Genomic DNA, 19,456 nt, shown 5'->3' on the forward strand with positions numbered 1-19,456 from the left:
GGACTGGCATCAGGGGATATATCCACATCCCCTGTACAGACAAGGACAGCCTGAGTGAGTGTGCCAACTAAGTTGTCATACCCCTCAGAACCCAAGGTTAACCCAACTAATCCCTTGGGAGGAGCACTACCACTGCTGACTGTACTAGGGGGTGCAGGTGCCTTAGAGGCTGCAGTGGCAGGAGTTTGCCCTCCTTTCCTGGTGCACTCACTAAACCAGTGAGTTTTACTTTTACAGTATTGGCACCACCTTTTAGACTGGCCTTCTTGCGTCTTCTTCTTCTGGGAAGCCTGACCCCCACCCTCTTTGGTTTGTTGAGGACCTGTCGAAGACTTCTGGTCATTTTGTTCACCTTTGGTATTATTACCCTTCTGGTCTGCTTTCTTCTGACCACCCTGGGTCTGGCCCTGGTTCTGGCCCTGGTTCTGCTTAACCCTTGTTCTGACCTACCTGTCTGCCTTCTTTCCCAATTCTTGGGGAGAGGTCAGATCTGAGTCAACAAGGTGCTGATGCAACAACTGGTTCTGACAATTGTTTGATCATGAGGGAACAGATTTTAGATTGTACAATCCTGTATAATCAGTAACCTTACTGCCCAGCAACCAGCCCTCCAAAGCCTTAGTGGCACAATCCACAAAATCAGACCAATCCTGAGACTGAGTTTTCTGGGTATCCTTGAACAGCAACCTGTACTGCTCAGTGGTTAGGCCAAACCCATCTATCAGTGTATTTTTCAGGACTTGGTAATTGTTAGCATCCTCAGCTCTAGTAGTGAGGAGCTTATCTCTACCTTTGCCTTCAAAGGAGAGCCACAAGACAGCTGCCCACTGACTGTGGGGGACGCACTGGACAGTGCAGGCCCTCTCCAAAGCAGTTATCCATTTGTGGATATCATCCCCTTGTTTAAAGGGGGGCACTATCTTACTCAGGTGTCTAGTGTCTAAACTCCTGTCCTTTTCTCTAGGTAAAATGCTGCCACCAGTGGGATCTAGCCCACTTAACTTTTGCTCTCTAGCAAAGGCAAGCCTCTCTTTGGCCAGGGCAAGTTCTTCCCTTTCAATCCTCAGATTGGCTTCCCTCATCTTTGCTTCATGCTCTCTCCTCTTAGGGGATGACATCCCTCTATGAGAAGAGGTGTGAGAGCCATTGGTTCGAATGGATCTGTTAGAGCCTCTGGATAGAGACCTAACTTGTCCATTCCCAATGTTAAGTCCGCCTGAGAGTGGCCCTGGGGGTCCCCCAAGTCCATTCTTATGCCTACTTAAGTTGGTCCTAGTGAGTCTACTGACTTCTACCTGACCTTTGTCTGCCTCATCCTCTGAAGGTGAGGAGGAGGATCAGGAGTTGTCACTCACTGTTCCATTGTTTTGGAGGTCAGGGTCCCCAAGGGTTCCCTCTAAGGGGGGCATATTCCTATCTGGATGAGAAGGATCTGTGTTGGCAATCCTCCTGGCATCATAAGTCTCTAAGAGACCAATCAGAAAAGGAATGGTAGGGTTAGAACCTTTTGGACCTAGAAGGTGACTTCCTGCGCACCTATCAAACTGAGTACCTTATTTATGCAGCGCAGACCTTGTCTACCTGGGAGTGCAGCGGTCCTCTTACACATATCTATTTCTCCCTGGTCCAAACCGCTTTCTGCACCCACTGACCATGTCTTATGCTGACATCGCCGGAATAACAACGAATAAAGCAGACACTTTTGAATTCAATACTGATGACACCGATCGTATATATGCACTAATACAGGAGCCTGAATATATAGTCTTAGGCCTTGGTATGGTATATATATGGTTGTATCTAATTTTAATTCACTGACTGTTCTGTCTTTTAAGATGAATAATCACAATAAAGACTTTTTTTAATTGAATTGAAAAAAAAATGGAATACTTAGCCATCGCGGGATGAGGCAACCGCACCAGCTTGAGCAATCTGCAAACCAAGGGATGACCCCCCACCAATTTACCTTCAATTGGGGGATGACCAGCAAAAATAGCTGACCGGAAGTTGTTGATCGATCTGTGGGTTAAGCTCTGAGAAATCAGCTGAACTAGAAAATTCACAATCCTTAATCCACAATCCTTAAAAGGTCTTCCTCCAGGGGATCCTCACCCCTCTCACTGCACCAGCTAGCCCAGCTAGCCCAGTGCTTCACGGTGGAAAGGTATCCCCTATGGGTACCTGGGGCTCAGGATTTGAGTGGTCTCCACAACATGTATCCAAAGTATGTGCTCACTTTTTGTATGTGATGAGGAACTAGCTGCAGGAAGTAATTTATGCACCTTTGCCGCTCATTTTTCCACTTTAAGTTATCTTGCTTGTACGCAGTGGTCGAATGTATGAATGCCAGAAAGATACCAGGTCTTTGAACTTCCGAGGGGAAGTATACATGGCAAAACCTCTTTCAGACTTCCATGGTCCAAGTGCCTTCCGACAGGATGATTGCCGAAAATGCCAGGCACTGAAAAGCTAGCGTCCAACCGAAATGGTACCAAATAAAAAAATAAAAAATAAACAGACAGTGTTGGGTGTTTCCCGTTTACAAATATAATGCATCAGATAGACTTGCTGATGTTACAGCAAATTATGTTTCCTCTGGTTGGTCTTTAAAATCTTAAGCTGTCAAGGTGCATTACATAAAAAGTTAATCTTAATTATTATCATCAAACTTTTATTTCAAATTTGAGTTACAATAATAACAGTGACTGAATTACGGATAAAAAAAAAACGTTTTTTGTAATAACTTTAGATAAAAAAAATATTTTTGGGAGTTTATTGGCAAAGAAATTATCATAAAAAAGAAACATGGCTGATTGCATGAATGAAGGCAGCTGTTTACTGAAACGGTTTCTTTGACTGCGGTTTGATGGGCTCTCTACAACAATCGACTTGGCCGTGTTGCTTGCCCCAAGGTTTGCTGATGTTTATGAAGGTGGATGATTTCCAACAGGCTTAAAGCAGCGAAAAATAGGAAAGAGAACCAATTGACTGTTGGTAGAGGTGGATTGGTTAAGATGTGGTTGGGCATGAGATCAATCTGGAAGAGAGAGAAAGTAATCTGTTCAAACATCATAAATACGGACTGTAGCTTTGGGGTTAATATGTGGTGAGGGATGGTGCATTGTTAGGAACCGTCCCATAGAACTAGCAGGGGCGTAGCTTCAGGGGGTGTATTACACCCCCTAATAAGTGTATTTTCTAATAAATAGTTGGGAACAGATGCTTTCAGTTGGGTATTGTGAGATGTCAGTTAGATTTCATATTTAATCTCTTTATTGTATATGGTTATTTAAAACCTTTACAGTCAGATTTCACCAGAGATGCTTGCATACACACAGTCAAAAAAAAATGCACACATACTCTTTGTTTTGAAAGGCTTCAACATATTGGTTATTCTACAAAATATTGTGTTTTCTTTCTTAGTAATCCCGCCAATCTGCGTTCCTCTCCCTTTCCAATGCCCGTTAGGCCCCTCTCATGCACCCTGCTTGTCCTATAATGTATTGAAACATTAAATTCAGACCGGTGGAGCCAAAGTATGGAGATACCAATTTCAGCTGATACGATCTCACAGGCTCTAGACAGTATTAGTAGGTCCGTACATTCGTCTAACTTGCAGCTTCAACAGTATAAAACGATATGCTTATTATACTACACTTCTGAAAGAATATCCAAATGGGCATCTAACAACTATGCTTGCGATCTAACAAAATGCCCTAAGTGCGATCTAGTAGCAGCACATCTAAAACACATGTTTTTCTTATGTCCTAAGCTATCAGCATTCTGGCAAAAGGTGGGTCAAATAATGTCCCAGAAAGTAGGGAGTGTAATAAAGCTATCAGTAATTGATGTAATGATGAGTGGACAGAATATAAGATCCAACCAATCGGACTTAATCACTATCTTAATAGTCTGTGCTAGACTTACTATAGCTCGGATTTGGATTTCATGTGACTCACCATTAGTTTTAGATTGGTGGGGACTAGTAAAAGAAATATATGATATGGAATATGCTTTAACTAAAGGGAGAAGTACTCGCTCAGTTGGAAAATGTGATAAAATTTGTGGGTCATTGTTTCAAGACTAAAGATACACTGCGGTAAGATTTTGTATAAAATCTAATATGCCTAGTTACTTCCGTTATCATTTAAATACTTTTTCTGTTATTTACAAAAGAAAATTATTATTACATTTTTTCCCTTGTAATATATACTCATGTTGGCAAATAAAAAATATTTAAAAAAAACAACAAAAAAACATTAAATTCAAGCCTGATTGTCGGAACATCTGAAGCTCACCCCCCCCCCCCTCCCAATCTTACTGACCAAGCTATGTCCCTGACAACTGGCTGCCTGATTTAGCATAGCGCTGCTTTGTTAGCCACCAGGAATCATTGTGCTGCATGCTCCTATTCAAGACGGCCAGCCACCTGGTGACCCTGGCTCAGTAGTTTAAAATGTGTTTGCCCATGAGTTGAGCATTTTCCTGTGCAATGTTTGAGAGTTTCAGCTCTTTCTGATGGTTGCATTGTCTTAAATTAGGCCCAGTGCATCTCATTTTCTTTAAGACAATGGCTGTAGGTGGAGCCACTAGCACTCATTTTGGGGACCGGCAATTATTTTTTCTGCTCAGACTTTGACCTAGAGCAAGAGAGGAAAAAATACAAAAAGGGGGAAAGAAGGAGGAAGAAAATTCGGAAAAACTGTGAAAAAGAACGAAAATCGGGATGAAAAGGAACATAAAAGAGTGAAATAAAGGGGGCAGATGTGTCTAGTGGTGAATGAAAGAGCCTGGAGATGGAATCATGAGTACTCAGCATACACATTCAGTTCCCTCACCTTATATAGAGTCGGGCACGGACTTCTGAGCAAACCTTTAGGCCCCCGTACTTCTATTTTTACAAATGAAGCACTGGCGAGTCACTCATTATTTAGATGACTTCATATTCCTGAGCAAACAAAAAAAGGATGAGTGTCAGAAGGTTGCAGACTTTCAAGGTTATGGCACATGTATTAAGGGCTCCACTTGCATCAGAGATGTGTGAAGGTCCTACAACATCTTTGACATTTCAAGCTCTTCAGATGGACACACTCAGGCAGGAATGAAGGCTTCCATAGGGCTTGGTCTGTGCATCCAAGAAATGCTCTCCAGCAATGCCACTGGGTCTTTCATTTTCTAGATGCCTGGCCAAAGCTACAGCAGGTCTATGGCCAGGACCCCATTTCATAGGGCCGAATAAGGGCACCAAAAATAATTTTGGAGTCCAGAAGTTTTTTTTGGGGCAAATGTAATGATGTGTCCATGTGCAGGGGCAAAACAGTGGCAATTTAGGAGTGCATACATCTGCAGCAGAAAGCATAGGGTTTGGAGGTTCTGGGTAGGTATCAGTATTCTAAGGAATGTGTGCTTCTCACGACTGAGACGAGAAGTACAAACTTGACCGTCTCACTTACAAATCACAGCATCTTAACACTCCACACTACCTCTCTGAGGTGCTCAAAATCTTCAATGATAAAAAAAAAACTGTGCACTAGAATACACTAATCTTGGAAAGCCCTAATTTCAGAACATCGCAATCACCACATAATTCATTATCAGGTGTGGTCACCACCTTCTGCAATTAATTACCGAGCAAACTAAGACCAGACACCACCAGCCTTATGTACTTCCACATTTGATGAATTGGAAAATTTGCAATGTTTCTGTAAGAATTTATTTCTTGGAAAAATAATATATTTTGACTTTACTTCCACAGGTAATTAAAAACTCATCTTTTCAGAATATACCTTCCTAATGAGTAAGTGCCTTCAATGAGGACCTGATCTGATATTTACACTTTTGGTACCTTTCCTGTCCTACTGAGCTGAAGTCTGCTGTTTTTCCTTCCTATTAATTTCCCCTCCCTGATACTCATTTCAGCTGTGTTCTGCGTTTTGATCGCTGGTATTATTACAGCTACCGTTATATGTACGTTATAAGTACACTGGCATTTTGTGTGAACAGCGCCCACATACTCCTGAGTGACAGTACACTAAAGAAAATGCTTAATAAATAAATAAATGAAATAGCCAAACTGCTGCAGCAACAGTCTACTGACAAACAATGTCATCTTCTTGGAACTATTAACCATTGTAGTGCCATTAGAATTGTGCAGAAAATTCCTAGGAACATGGGCATAATCACCTGGTCAGACAGCATATGTTTAGTTGCCTACATTTCTGAGGCGGAGGAAGACTTTGAATCTCAAATGGTACAAACTAAATATGAATTTCATAGCAAAGTTATGCAAGGTTGTGAGAATGAGGCTGCTGAGCCCTATGGAATTGTGGGCCCTCAGTTTAAATGAGCTGGCGCCAGAGACTCTTCTGGTGCAGACACTGGGTAAGTAGGAGTAGAAGCTGGAATTGGCGACTAGGAGGTGGGAATCACTGGTTGTTTGAAAATATGGCTGCATCCCTTGTGGGGCGGGCATTCTAAGACAACTAGTCTATAGGATGAGTAAGAGTCGGACTGTCGGTATTGGATTTCATACTCATAGCTGAGGGCTAGGGTGAAGTGCCTGTTGGTCTCCTGCAGAGGAGGCAGAAGGATAGGCCAAACCAATATAACGGGATTTAAACCATATTATTTATTTATTTATTTAATACATTTGTTAGGCGCACAGCTACCCAAAAAGGGTTTCCCGGCGCCGAGACACAAGACAAGATAGGTGTATCAAATGAAACAAGCAGGATTTATTACTCAAACAACCATGTCTTTATGCTTCTCCTGAACATGGCGTAATTCTCCTCCTTGCGGATGTGGGGAGGGAGTGTGTTCCAGAGGGAGGGTCCCAGGTGTGAAAAGGACCTCCCACCCATTCTTACCTGTTTAAACCGGGGTACACAGAAAGTAGCTGTAGATTGTGAGCGTAGTTTTCGATTTGGAAAGTAAGGGTGGGCTAATGCTTGAAGATATTTTGGCGCCGTACCAGCTTTTTTTTTTTTTTTGTAGACCTTTATTGCACATAATACATATACACAGCGGTGTGCCTACAACCCACTGGTAGGGCCGGCCGCAATCAGTGTACCAGCTGAAGTAGCTGAATTCGCAAATAACCATCATTAGCACAAGTGTACAGCATGGAAAGGCACACCAAGTCGTCAAGAGGTAATGTTCAGTGTTCAATATAAGACGGCAGCCATATCGCCCTTATGGAATCTCGGTCTCATTTTACAGTTTTTTTGAAACAAACTCAAGTAACAACAATCCCCAACTCCCACCTGGTCAATCCTGGTTCCCGCACCTAGTGAGTATTCCGAGTCTTTGAGGTAGAATGACAAAGATACACTCGACCCTCGAGTGGCAAGAAATCTATCAGACAGGGCATTCAGTCGTTGGTAAGTACTCCCATCATTTTACAAGAAACATCAGTTACACAAATAGCAGTTGGGCTGTGATAAAACTTTCAAGGTCCATGTGGATCTCCTAGACAGACACGTGGATCACTCGGACTAAGCATGAGACACGGCATTCACTTTTGCGGGAAACACTCACTCAGGTTCATCCCTTCCGTCCAACGATCCGGTACTCCCACTCCTGGCGCTATCATCATCAGCTAGGGAAAGCATATATTGCGTATACGGAGCCCATATATCTCGTGGTCGTGCCTTCGCTGGCAGTCCCTCATAGTAACAATTCAATTGATCTCTGCAGTAAGCCATGTCGTTCAGCCACAGTTGAACATCAGGTGCTCTTCTCCCCCCCCCCCACTCCATTGCAACCCTGCGTTTAGCCAATTGTAGCGCCAACACAATGAAATGTCTCGATTTCGCAGATATACCAGAGGCTATTCCCAGGAGGCATAGGCGCACATCCAACACAACCTCAGTCGACGTCATGGCAGTGAGCGCCTCAGAGACAGCCTTCCAGAAGGCATACACACGTGGACATCCCCAGGCCAGATGTACAAAGTCAGCGTCATCCTCTCCACACCGGACACACTGAGCAGTCGCACGAAGGCCATACCGAACCAGCTGGACCGGCGTGTAGTACCACTGATGCACAAACTTATAATGAAGAAGACGAAAATTGCCATTGGCCACATATCCCCCAGTCATAGAGCAACATTCGGTCCATTCATCATCACTCAGTGGTTCTGGGAGACTCCTATCCCATCGAGCCCTGGCCAGAACCGCGCCACCCCCCTCATCTTCCTGCGCAGCTCGGTACAGTTTAGAAAGCAACTTAGCCCTGTCCGTAGTGGTGTAAAGCAATTGCAAGGCTCCAAGTGTCAACGGTTCCTCCGGATATGTAGGATACAGAGCATGAACAGCAGCCCGAAGCCTGACGTATGTAAAGGTAGACATAACTTCATTAGCCGAGTGGTCTGTCATAGCCTGTAAGGAGAGGAACGAGGCCCCAGGGAAAAGGTCCCCCATAGTATGTAGCCCAGCTCCCTGCAGAATCTGTAAACCTCCAATCTCGCCCGATACCGAGATTTCTGAGTGATAGAGAAGTGGCATAGCAGGCGCATATAATGGCAATCTGGCTGCTCGTCTGCCCAGTTCCCGCCAGGCGGTCGCCGTGGTTTTCACCGTGTCAACCTCTCCTTTATCAAACACTGAATGATCATTGACTATCATGGCCCTCAGCGGATTCGGCAGAACAGCACTGGCTTCAAGTGCTACATGCGGGGTATATGGAGGAGCATACAGCCAGTAGGTTGCAAAATGTGCTTGTGCACACAAATAGTATAACTTCATATCTGGTACAGCAAAGCCCCCCAGCTCGTATGGCTTGGTCAATACCTCCCATGTTACACGCGGCTTCTTACCAGCCCAGGTTAGAGTAATCAGTAGGGATCTTAGCCTGGCAAAAAAGTGCGATTTCAGCGGGACAGGAATGTTGACAAAGAGATAGAGGAATTTCGGCAATACCACCATTTTAATTAAAGACACTCGATCCGCCAGAGTTAGAGGGACTCGTGTCCAACGCGCCACCTGATCCTCTAACTTAGAGATGGCCACTCCATAATTAGCCCTTATAATTTCTTGGCTGTCCCTGTGCACCCAGATGCCCAGACACCGAACTGACTCTGTCGCCCATTCCAACGGAAATTCTAAGGGAATCTGGTGGGTAGCATCCGTGAGGGGCAACACAACAGATTTGTCCCAGTTGATGGTCAGACCGGAGTGACGACCAAACTTGATAAACTCTCGGAGTATGGCTTCTAGGTGTAGAGCAGGGTCGCGCACATAAAGGACCATGTCATCAGCATACATGGACACTGCCAAAGACCTGAGAGGGAACTTCAGCGCCGCCTCTGCATACCTCTGCCTCAAGATACAGGCCAGCGGTTCCATCACAATAGCAAAAAGCAAGGGCGAGAGAGGGCAGCCCTGCCTCGTCCCCCTCTGAACCGGAAATGGGCTGGAGACATGACCATTGACCCTCACTCTCGCTATGGGCTCAGTATATAGGAGAGTTACCAGTGATGTAAAAAAAAAAAGGCACCCCCATTCGGTGTAGTATGGCTATCATATATCTCCATGCCACCGAATCAAAGGCCTTGGCAGCGTCAAGCATGACAGCCACCGCAGCCAGCTCCGGCTTAAGCAGATGTAACACAGCAAACAGAGCCCTCAGATTATGAGTAGTGGACCGGAGAGGTACGAATCCCGATTGATCCGCCAGCACCATGACTGGGAGGAGTAAGCGCAGTCTCGTGGCCAAAACTTTAGCTATTATTTTTACATCTGTATTCATGAGGGAGAGAGGGCGATACGAATCACATTTATTCGGGGGCTTTCCCGGCTTAGGCAGCGCTACCAGTAGCACCTCTCTCATTGTGGTTGGTAACTGGCCGCAGTCAACCGCTTCTTCCAGGACCATCGCCAGGTGTGGTAGCAACTGATCTGCATATTCTTTATAAAATTCAGAGGGCAAACCATCCGTGCCAGCTGCCTTGCCGTTTGGGAGAGCAGCTATTGCCTCTCTAAACTCCTCCTCCGTAATATGATGCATAAGGAATTCCTGTTGCCCCCTCGATAACCATACCAAAGCGATGTCCTCGAAGTACCTATTTATTTTCTCCTCATCTGCTGTGTCCCTGTGCTCATACATCTGTGCGTAGTGTTTTGTGAAGCAAGCCAGAATACCATCCGTGCTAGTCACTACGTCCTCACCGTCTTCTATTTCTTGCACAGTGCAGTGACGAGCCCAGGGGTCCCTTACCCGGTCCGCTAATCCCTTCCCCGGTCTACCCCCTTCACCATAATATCTAGCTCTAGTGTGTTTGGACAGGAATTTCACCTCCTGCTCCGCCAGCTCGTTATATTCAATGACTTTCGATCTAATTTCGGCTAATAATGTTTCCGCCGAACATTCCTCCTGCTGTCGTTCCAGGACCAACAATTCTCTTTCCAACCTGGCCATGGAGTCCCTCAGTGACGTAAGCACCCCCGATCGGAGGCCAATACACGCCCCTCTCACAGTCACCTTAAAGGCCTCCCACACGGTACTCATACTATCAACAGATCCCACATTGTTGGTGAAAAACTCCTCAATAATCTGACGCAATCACTCACGCAGTACCTGATCAGACAACACACCAGGGGATAGGCGCCAAGTAAAAGGAGCCGGTGCATGTGTCGGCAATTGTATCGCCAGTCGAACCGGCGCATGATCAGAGATCGTGCGAGGTAGATGTTCCACATCCACAACCCATCCACTCAACCCATCCACTGACATCACGAGTCACCAGCCAGTAATCCAATCTCGACCATGTATCATGCGCCGACGTGTAGCATGTTCCCTCCCGTCTGCTCGGGTGCCTCAATCTCCAGGCATCCAACAACCCTAGTCCATGCATACCCTCACAGACCGCATCCGCAGCTTTATTTCGCACACAAGGCCTATCCTGTTTCTTGTCCAATTCAACATCCAACGTGACATTCAAATCTCCTCCGCAGAGTACAGCCGACGGGGGAAGCATATATATTTTGTTCCAAAGTGTAACATAGAAGTCAGGATCATCCACATTCGGCCCATATACATTAAGAAGGGTGACCAGCGTTCCGCACAATTTACCCTGCACAATGATATATCGACCATCCTGGTCAATCTCCTCATGGAGCACTTCAAATGCTACATTTCTCTTAATCAAGATCATCACCCCACGTGCATAAGAAGAATAGGCCGTAGCCAGCCGTACCCCCGCCCACTGCTTACCCACAATTTCAGCCGCCTTTCCCCGAAGGTGCGTTTCCTGAAGGAAAACTACCTGTGCACCATGCCTATTCAGGAACGCAAGCATCTGTCTAGTCTTTTGCGGCCGATTCAATCCCCGAACATTCCAAGTAATACAAGAGAGTTTACCCCTCCTATCCATACTTCCAGACCTTCAAGCTACCCAACAGCCAGTAGACACCTCCCAACCCCCTCCCGATAACCCAGTATCCGCCGCCCAGCAATCCAGAAATGTCATGAACCTCCTTGCAAGTTAAACCGTACATATACCTACAATGTTCCAAATGTCTTTTAGACATCTCAGATCCCCCACCACTGACCAGGAAATACAGCAACCCTGCCCCAAACATCAACCCCCCCCCCACCATCCCTCCACCCACTTCAGCATTCCCAACCTGCCAAAGCCATCCCTTCCCCCCCCCTTACAAACCCCAACATTGCAATCAACTGTGTGTGGGGAACTCCCATATCCCGGGGCGCAGGGGCACACAACTCCCATCAGATAACTAACGACAGTGCAGACCATGCTCAATAATGAACAACCCCAACCCATTCACCCCATCTGCATGGCCATAGGAAAAACAAACAGCAGTCAAATATCAATACACCGCCTTAGGGCATCTATCTATACACTCATGGTTCAGTAGAGGTGCCAACATATGTGGACAGTGTCACATGCAGACATCACAGTATGCGTGTACATCCCTCTTCGGCCGCAGCCACCAAGCTAGGTCCCAATAATTTCTGTAGGATTCATGGCCCAGTCAATAGCACGCATTGCTTAGCAAATGCCGATAATACGGGCCAGTATGTATATCACGCGGCAACATGCGCGGGCACGCCAAGTAATAATCCAGGTAACAGGTCGCTTTAGGTATGGGCAGTATTTACAAGTAGGAAAGCAGATAGTGTGTATCAGATCAGGACATCATGGCTGCGCCTCGCTCTCGGTGGTCTGTTTGCGACAAGTTAAGCAACCTCGTCCTGCCTATCATCCTCCCCATCCCGATGCCCATTTGAGTCTCTTTTACGTTTTTTCTGCTTTTTGGCGTAATCCATGGCCGCCTTAATGGAGGAAAAAATGTTGTTGTCTGACGGAGGCCCTATCCGAAGCCGTGCAGGATACAACATGGCGTACTGGATGTCTTCGGCGCGTAAGAGCTGTTTCATTGTGGCAAATTCTTTACCATGGCGGTGCAAACGGCGCGCAAAGTCAGGATAAAACTCCAGTTTGTTACCTTGGTACTCAATGGTGCCCTTTTCCCTTGCAAGGCGCAGTATAGTATCCCGGTCTCTATAGTTCAGGATCCGAGCTATAATAGGACGTGGCTGCGCCCCAGGCACTGGACGCTTCGCCAAGGAGCGATGGGCGCGTTCTACGATGAAGACGCGAGATAACTGGTCCGCCCCAAAAACGTCCACCAGCATACGCTCCACTAAGTCCTCCATCCGGCCAACATTTGTGGACTCCGGCAGGCCCGTGACGCGTATATTGTTCCTTCTGGACCTCCCTTCTAACTCCTCATTCTTCGCCTGTATGACCGCCAACACCCTCTCCACATTAAACACCTTAGTCGTGACCGTGGCGAGTCCATCCTCCATGGCAGACACTCTCTGCTCCACTTGTTGCCATTTGGTCAAGGCGATGGTTAACCGACTCCATGGTGCCTTCGATGGACTGTAGGGTTTTTTGCATGGCCACCAATGTAGTCTCTAAATTCGGGGTGCCCCCAGCTGCCCCCCCTTGCTCAGAGTCAGGGGGCGCTTGTGAAGATGTGAGCGCCGTTTTTTTGGTTTCAAATGTTATCTTCGGTTGGTTTCTCTCCGGCCTGCCCATGGCGGCGATCAGTGCAGTGCCCAGGCACCGCAATTATATAGGAGGGATATCGTGAAAAGCACCCCAGGAAGTCTCAAAGCACGCACCAGTGGCCCCGCGCCAAAGTATGTTTCGGTGGCCCCTTAACTATCCCCAGCCTGGGATAGAAGCAGCAATGGCGCCTGGTGGTGAAAGTGCGCCAAAATGTCTATGCCCCCAGCCGCCAAGCGTATGTGAAGAAAGCTCGTCCGGCGGCCTCTCCGCCAACTGGGGATCGCAGCGCCACCACTCCGCCGTTGTTTAGGCCTCCCCCCGTGCCCCCACCAGCCACAGCTTGCCCGGCGCGGCCCAGCGCCGCCTCCGCAGCCCAGGGCTCGCTTAGTACCCCGCCCCACTCACCGCAACCAGCAGGGCCGGGTCAGGCCGTTCGATTTCCAGGTGCCGCACAGCGTGTTCCTCACAAACGCCGCTACCCCAGGCACTGGGCGCCGCTCTCTCCGGATTCCCTCCGTAGGCAGCGGAGGAGGCCCTCAGTCCGTTGAACTTCAGGGCGGGCTCAAGATGGGAGGCCGGTTCTCCACAGGCGCGATCACAGCGCGGGACAGCTCGACTTTGGAGAAGGTCGCACCAGCTTTCCGGCAGCCAAAAATCACCTCATCGGATCCCCAGATACAGCGGGTGGTGTGCGGCTCGTAGATGGGGTTCAGGTTAGGCGGGTTATATAGGATAAATTAGCAAATGTTGGATGGTCTCGGCGGAGCCTCACTTACGTGCGGCCATCTTGCTCGGCGCCCTCTAGCGCCCCCCCGGCGCCGTACCAGCTTTAATCCTGAACATATAGCTCAGAGCTTTGAACCTGATCCGGTTCTCAACCCTGAGCCAATGCAGGTCCCTCAGGTATCTGGATACGCTGGAGGATTTAGAGATATTGCATGGTAGTCTGGCGGCTGAATTTTGTACCAGTTGCAGTCGCCTGATTACTGCCTGATTTGAACCAAGGTACAGGATGTTGCCGTAGTCAAGCCGAGAAGTTATAAGGGCGTTGACTACGGTCTTTTGTGTAGCGGGAGGCAACATCCACAGGATTTTTCTTAGCCATTTTATGATGGTGAAACAGAGGCCAGCAACCTTGTTGGCTTGTTGTCTCATGGAGAGGGTATTGTCAACAACTACCCCCAAATTGCGTACATGAGTGGTAGGTTGGGGAAGTTGTCCTAAGCTTGTAGGCCAATGTGTGGAGTTCCATAAGTGTTGGTTTTTTCCTAGGAGGAGGACCTCGGGGTTTTCTCCATTCAACTTCAGCTGGTTGTTAGACATCCAGCTGAAAATATCGTGGAGACCTTGTCTGAGGGAGGAAGGAGCAGAAGGGTTGGATTCGGACAGTGAAAAAATAATCTGCGAATCATCCGCATAGGTCATGAGGGTGAGTCCTGATTTGTCCGCAACATCTGCCAATGGACGGAGGTGCAAGTTAAAAAGTAGAGGGCTCAAAATTGAGCCCTGGGGTACTCCATGGGGGGCACTGAACGAATCAGAGCAGACCAAGGGGGAGGTTATTTGAAATGTCGGATCTGTCAAAAAAGACCTGATCCAGTCAAGTGCAGTCCCACAGATGCCATTTCGTTTTAACGTTGTGAGTAGCTTTTTGTGTGAGATTGTGTCAAAGGCCGCACTCAAGTCAAAAGGAATGAGTGCGACCGTTTGACCCTCATCCATGAGTTTCCGGATGTTTTCAGTTACCCCAAGTAGAGCTGTCTCCGTGGAGAAACCTGCCCTGAAGCCAGACTGTGACGGATGAAGGAGAACATTTTCTTCAGTGAAATGAGTTAAGACAGAATGAGTATGTCTTTCCAGGAGTTTCGAGAAGACTGGTAAGAGAGAAATGGGTCGGTAGTTGGCTAGTATCTCGGGGTCGGCTGTGGGTTTCTTTAAAAGTGGACTGACCATAGCGTGTTTCCAGATTGAGGGAACTGTGGAGAGGCTGAGGGAGGAATTTAAAGTGTCCATGATAATATTCAAGGAGGGGATATCTAGTTGTTTCAAGACACTGACTGGTATAGGGTCGCGGGGGAGCCAGATTTTAAGGTTTTGAGTGTGGACATCAAAGATTCAATGGCAATTAAAGGCCAGTGGTCAAGGAGGTTGGGGTCACAGGATGTGGACTCAGTGTCGACATTTGTGGCTGTTGTACATGAGTTGTTGTTGATGTCGCTAATTATTTTATCAATTTTTTCAGTAAAGAAAATGGCGAGATCTTGGCATTGTGCTTTGTTAAGCGGGTGAGCGGTAGCAGTAGTATGTGCACCTGCTAATTCCTTCACCTTGTTGAAAAGCGTTATTTTATTTTATTATCTGCTATGTATTACAATGGCCCTAGCCTTCTAACTCTTTACAAGTGTGCTGTATTTAATCTGAATGTAAGTTGGATGCAGTGCGCCACGAAATAACTTTACAATAAGGTTGGATTATGTCGGTGGGTGGTCAGCGAAGGCAGCCCTTAGGCTGCTTTCACGCACCCCATCACTTCACAACTTGAGAGTGACACTTGATCCGCTGGTATGTTCCAATCGGATGCTTGAGGCTAGTGAACTTCCTTTTTTAACATACATGAGCGGTTGAAGGAGCTGGGCTGATGCAAAATAAGACTCTACGGACATTGGAGGAGAGACCAACACAGAGATCTTAGCTAGAGACATTATCTGTCTTACTGTTCCGGCAACTCTTTGAAAACGACAGCATAGCTCAAGCGAGTCAGTTTTAATCAGTTAAAATGAGTCAGTCGAAACACATAGATCCTAAGTAACTAGCTGTCAGAGACTACGCTTCTACTGATGGAGGGTATTGAGGTTACTAATTTGTTACGGTGGTTGCAGATGACGGTCAGCTGCACTTTTGGAAACTGGGACTTATTTTCAAACATCAGACCCCAGCATTAGCATTAAATACATCCCAATCAACCAGCTATGAATGATAGCAAAATGGAATATTTTTTGGCCATTTTTTTTACTAGAATTTGACAGACAGGTCAGAAAGTACGGGTATGCAGTTTTACATGGCTTCTGTCAATATTGTCAGCATGTGGATGTATTCCTTCTTCATTTTTACATTCTTTCTTCTTTTATGTTTCCATCTTACCTATTCCAAGCGGATAAGTAGATCTTTAGCTATATTTTATCACTACAAATCTGTTTAATTGGAGCAATGTGAGAAATGAAAAGTTTCAGAGATTTCATACTCTCAGTCAGTAGACAGCAAGGCAGATCCTTGGGTTAAACTGAAACCATGAGCTCAGATACTAGAGCTGCCAAATGGATTCAGACAGCAGACATATATGTAGGGTTTTGACAAACTTACAGGCTGTGGCCTCAGTCAGACATGAATAGATAAATAACAGATGTGGCTGCAAGTTAGCAGCAAGAAAATACAAACAACAAGATGTGTCCCCAGCTCACCATGAAATAATTCAATATTAGCTAAAAATTCCATATGGAAATGCGATCACAGTGCCCCCGAAATTTCAGCTTGACAAATCTTGAAATAACTCACATTATTTTCAATATGGTATTTTTTCACCAAAAAAGATATAGTTTTATTCATATTAGATCAATTAGTTTTGCCTAAGTACAAGCTTGCACTTTTACGTGTACTATAGTCCCATAAGCTCCAAAATACCTCCAATCCCTTGCCTGCCTCTACACGCCAAAGAGAAACCTCCGGTCCCAGACAGCAGCATGCTTCTGTATACCAAGGTTTAAACGTGCAAGATCAGGGGGCAGATCTTTTGCCTATCTTGGACCCTCCCTGTGGAACACGCTTCCTCCAGGCATCCGGAAGGAAGAAAACTACTGTAGATTCAGAAAGCTTGTAAAGACCTGGCTGTACGAACAATAACCACCTCACACAGTTCCCTCCTTTCTGTCCTTATTTCTAGCTGTGTCTAGGCGCCGGGAAACCCTTCTTGGGTAGCTGTTGCGCCCTATAAATTGATAAAATAATAATATAATATAATAATATGGTTAGAATCCGTGTCAGGTGGGGAGCATCATAATCATATCATGGGTGCCCATAAAATGCTCGTGGCAGCCCCCATGTTCAGAGAGCACTACAAAAATGCCATAATGAGCAGCATAAGCCATGGGAGGCCACCATTTGCTAACGCAAAGATGACCAACACTGTGTCTGCAATTATAACAATAATGGCAAGGCAGGTCCAATATGCAAATCAAATCTACTGGATTCCATAGCTATCATTATGCCATGTGTGGCCAAACCACGCCTTTAATTCCCAGAGTATGCCAAAGAGAGACATTTAATGCTAGGGCCATGGAGAGGAATTTATTTGTTCCAGTGATGCCGCACAGTGACAGGCCCTTTCCAAAAGTTGACTGGTCCCCTTTTTTTGATTATTGTGTATTTGGGTGTTAAACTGGTACTAATGAGATGACACCTTTGCACAGACAGTGTTAACCTTTGTAAAATGTCAAAAAAGAAGTAAAACTATTACATAATATGCCATATAAATTGCCTTTTCTTGCTACGTAATTTAGTCAAGTCGGCCACATTATTTGATCCTCCCTGTTGAATAGTTCCAATGGCTCTCGTTAAAGTGGACTTGGCAGACTTGTGAAACGAAAAATACAATTTTATTCCATGTTTCTCTTTTTATTTGAGGGTTAAACAGCCCACTGAGAAGACGGTAGAGATAGCCTTACAGATGCAAATAGGAACATCTCACTGCCATAGGTCTATCAATAACACTCCTTAGGCAAAAAACGTCACGCTAAAAAGACATTGGGCCTCATTTACAAGAAATTGATGCGTTTGCATAGATGCTTCAGTTTCCTTGCGCCAGCGCCAAATGTCCTTGCGCCACCATGGATGCGCTGTATTTACAAAACAGTGTTCCATGGCACAAGGATTATCAGATGCGTCAGAAATTCTGACGCATCTATTGGCACAAAAGTGACGCATTGCTGGAGTTGCTCATGAAAGTGATGCAACTCCAGCACTTTGCCACAACAAATAGAGGAGTCCCATTCAAAAAGCCCTGCGCCATTCCTTATGCCTGGTCTTAGCAGGCGTAGGGATTTTGACGCAGTGAAGGCGTAGAGTGACGCAGTGAAATGTAAATTTCACTGCGTCAGTTCAACATGTTTTTTTCTGCGGGAACGCCCACCCTGCATACATTGTGGCGCTGGGCTTTACAACTGGACACATTTCCCTAGAGGCGTCACGTTGTAAACAGGCCGCTGTTAGAAATGGTATTTCTGGTTGGCTAGGGCAAGCGCCTAAGCCAGGCAGAAACCACCACCCTAGTCAGGGCAAGGGAGTTATACGCTGGATATAACCCCTGCTCGCCCCTTTGGTAGCTGGACACGAGCAGTGCAGCGGGGTACGCGGCCCAACAGGCCAGTACCAAAAAAGGGGGCGAGGGTGTAACTCAACGGTGTCTTCTTATGAGACCAACATGCCCCCCACTTTGCAGCTGCCGCGATCCGGCAGTGCAGCTGTGAAAATAGCCACCAGCACCAACAGTGCCTTAGGAGCACCACTCACCGGGGCTCCTCTGGGGCAACTGACGCAAGTAGGCACCCACTGTGTGCTTTGGGAGCCCCCCTCACCGGGTCTCCTCTCTCAGGGAAATCGGCAGGCACCCGCAGGCACCAACAGTGCTCGTCTCCAAGCCCCACTCACCAAGGTTTCTCTTTCTCTCACAGGGAAAAGCAGACTGGATTCTGGAGCTCCCAGTGGCTCCTGATGCTGGCCTCTCCTCTCAGTGAAAGCCGGGAAACAGGGAAGACGCCACAGTAGGGAGCCCGCGAGGATCTGTCATGATTCTGGCCAACGTGCGGGGCTCTCACCGGTACACTCGAGTCCCGACCACCCTCAGGCACAAGCTTGCCTGACACTACTGCAAAGGAAAAAGTCCACCCAAATGGATTAAACAATGGCTCATAAGGAGTCCAATCGTTTCAATTCATAACATGGCGTTACATGATTTTTGGATCCTGCTTTATCGATCTGGACTCTCTGGGCAGTGTGCTAAGAAGATTTCGCAGGATCCCATTCTTGTGTCACTCTGGGAATTACGTTGAGGAATTTGTATTTAGTGTGGTATATTTGTGGATGTCTGTGTGTGACTGAATGAGAAGATAGTGCATGTTGGTTGAGAGGTTGATGTGGGGAATTCATATTATGTGTATCTATTGATGTATTTTCTATCTATTTATTAATTGATGTGCTACTTTATCTAATGTGTTGAATAAAATGTTTATAAACAAAAGATGAAGAAAAGAAAATATATTTTTTTATACATCTATACCTGAAATTTATTTCACCCTGTGACCCTTCTGTCGCCCCTTGGTGAGTTCCATGTTATGCATTGAAACGATTGGACTCCTTATGAGCCAT

This window comes from Lissotriton vulgaris, chromosome 9 (assembly GCF_964263255.1).
Source record: "Lissotriton vulgaris chromosome 9, aLisVul1.2, whole genome shotgun sequence".
NCBI lineage: Eukaryota > Metazoa > Chordata > Amphibia > Caudata > Salamandridae > Lissotriton > Lissotriton vulgaris.